This window comes from Pinus tabuliformis, chromosome 5_2, assembly GCF_031772625.1.
Source record: "Pinus tabuliformis cultivar Carrire ecotype Pingquan chromosome 5_2, CPIR1, whole genome shotgun sequence".
Taxonomy (NCBI): Eukaryota; Viridiplantae; Streptophyta; class Pinopsida; order Pinales; family Pinaceae; genus Pinus; species Pinus tabuliformis.
In genome coordinates, this window is record NC_142306.1 from 555,452,407 (window position 1) to 555,455,200 (window position 2,794).

At 37.0% G+C, this 2,794-nt stretch overlaps 1 pseudogene; it reads right to left on the minus strand.

The window, feature by feature from the left end:
- Positions 1-1,240: 1,240 nt before the first annotated feature.
- On the minus strand, positions 1,241-2,581 carry LOC149160165 (uncharacterized protein At4g15970-like; annotated as a pseudogene).
- Between the last annotated feature and the right edge of the window lie 213 nt (positions 2,582-2,794).

The following is a 2,794-nucleotide window of genomic DNA, read 5'->3' on the forward strand; positions in this document are numbered from 1 at the left end:
GCCGATAGATTTTTTAAATTAGAAAAATAGTATGAAAGTTGGAAAAATGATAAAAAAATGCATTTATAGATATGTATTCAGCTCATAAAAATGAAGGACCCCCATAACAAAAATGAAGGCGAGGATGAGTTTGGCTAGTAACTGAAGGGTGAAATAATCACAAATATTCAAACTAAGAATATTAAATAATCACAAATTCTCAATTGCATAAATAGTATGAAAATTGGAAAAATGATAAAAAAATGCATTTATAGATATGTATTCAGCTCATAAAAATGAAGGACCCCCATAACAAAAATGAAGACCAGGATGAGTTTGGCTAGTAATTGAAGGGTGAAATAATCACAAATATTCAAACTAAGAATATTAAATAATTACAAATTCTCAATCACAAATATTCATCGCCTCACCTGTTACGAAAGGGGTGAAGGGATTCACATTTTACACTAACCTCAATTTTCCATTAGTTTAGCACATAGCTTATTCCTATTCAAATTCATGTCCCTCCCTCGAATGATTGGGATCCTTGATCTCTTCCTTTTAAGTTACAAATCGATTAATGCTTCTCCCGATTGCAAGACTTTGAGTCAAAATTTGTTGTCCCCAAATTTAACCAAAGAATCAATATATGTTTCCCAAAAGAGCCAGTCTGTTGGGAGAATTGATCAATTTGAGGTGGAAAGTCTAAATTGTGAAGGTCAGAATCATTCCTTGATTTATCAATTCTTACTATAAAGTCACAAAAATCAATCCAACAAGAAAATATTATTTGTTAATGAAAAATTTTCGGGAAAAATCGCATCGAGAGACCCGTTTCATGTTCAGGACAAGATTAGATTAGAAAATATTATTGTTAAATTCAAGATTAGATATTCACGTTGATTTTCTTTTTTTTGGTAACTGACTAATGATGTTAATTATCTTTGGACATGGGTAGTTTCTCATTAATATGTGTGCCAACATGTGATTCAATGTCGCCGTGAATTACGATTTAATAACGGTTGTGCCTAAATTGGTTGGATGTGCTTTCTCTGCTTCACACATGGAAAGATATGGCGAGATTAACGTGAACATGTGGTGGAACACAGGATTTGGTGGCAGTTGAAATGGTGCATATATCCGAAATTATACCTGTGTCATCACACATCAAACAACATTGAAACCACTACGGAGTGGTATTACTCTGATATAGAAAACAAATCGCTGAGTTGTCAAACTGCCTTAAAAAATGGGTTGTTATTTCCTTGTGGCGTCAATATTCCCGCCTATACTTCCGTGGTGAAAGGCGTTGTATGAAACATATATGGAGTCAATAAACGTGGGTGACGACGTGTTAAAAACTTGCGACGTGGAGGATCCTAATGAGCATACCAAAACAAATAATTTAAAGTCTCCAAGAATTTATACATGCATCAGCGGGTCTCCATTATTTTCCCAGATTGGGAGACGATGAATTGACAGTGAGATTTCTGTATTCCGCCCAGTCATCAAGTACAATTCTTAGATCAATGAGCTTGGCCTTCAGGCCTTTGCAGCAGTTTGCATGCATGGTGTAAACATCAACCAAGTCTGGGCTCCTCTGGCAGAATCCTCCAAAATACTTGGTTTCCAAGAACATAAATTTCATACCCCTTGCAGCAAATCCGGTTGTGGACTTTAGAATATTTAAGACGTTCTGCTCTTTCTGGCCCGGGAAAGAGCGTCTTGATAGATACCAGTCTTTGTAAAAACGGATGGTTCGTTCATTGGAACGGACGTACATGAATCCTGTGTTCACCTCGTTCATGACATCAAAAGGGTTGCCATTGTAATTGTCACATGTGATCTGGATGTCTGCATCTTCCCCCAGCCTTTCGAAGGGATTTTGCAGCCACATTATGTGAGAGTCCTGCAAAACTTAATACATATTATTTTTTCAAATTCAATGTTTCAGAATTTTATGGAAAGGAGGTAATTCAAACAAATAATTTAAAATTCCAAAATATTTTTAAAATATGAAATCGAGTTTAATCTCTTGAATCTTTTAAAACTAAAAAAACCAAAAACTCAACAAATTCCAAAATATTCCTAAACCTAAAATCAGAAATTTCGTCAGTGTCCTTATGTTCAAATCTTTTAAAACTAAAAAAAACCGAACAACATACAAATTTCCCAGCATTCTTTACCCACTTACCGAGAAAACCATATTGTAACCACGTTTCAGAATTTCTGCCAAGAAGCCAAGCCTCCTCCACATCATTTTCAAGTAATCGTGGCTCATGTACACTTTCTCTGCAGAGAAATCAACGCCACTTGTCTTCAAAGAGTAGCAGAGTGAGCAAATTTGACGACAGCGGTTGTAGGCCTTTGCATCCAAAGCAACAATGAGCAAATTGTTCACTAATTCCCGTGTCCCTTCACCCACATGGAAGCTCTCCAAGAAGAGATCAATCATGGTATTCGGCTTAGCCCAGGCCCCATTCAAGGCCGTGATTATTACTGTCTTGTTTGGGTTCGCAGCTTTAGCCAAAACTATATCTAATTCATCTTGACGGGGAGCAGGGGGCGGCGCAGGAGGAACTGGAACTGGTGGCACCATTAAATTCTTCTGCACACGAAAAAAAATAAATTAAAAACCATCGGAGATTGAATTTGATATGTGCTGAAACAGCAGACAAGGAGGAATAGCATTTAATCACCAGAGGCCATTCTCTTGCAGATCCCATGGAAAAGTTAGACACTCCAGTTAGCATGTGTGAAACAAAATGAGTGAGCGCCTGAGAAAGTGAAGTAGGAAGGAAGGAAGAAGACGAGA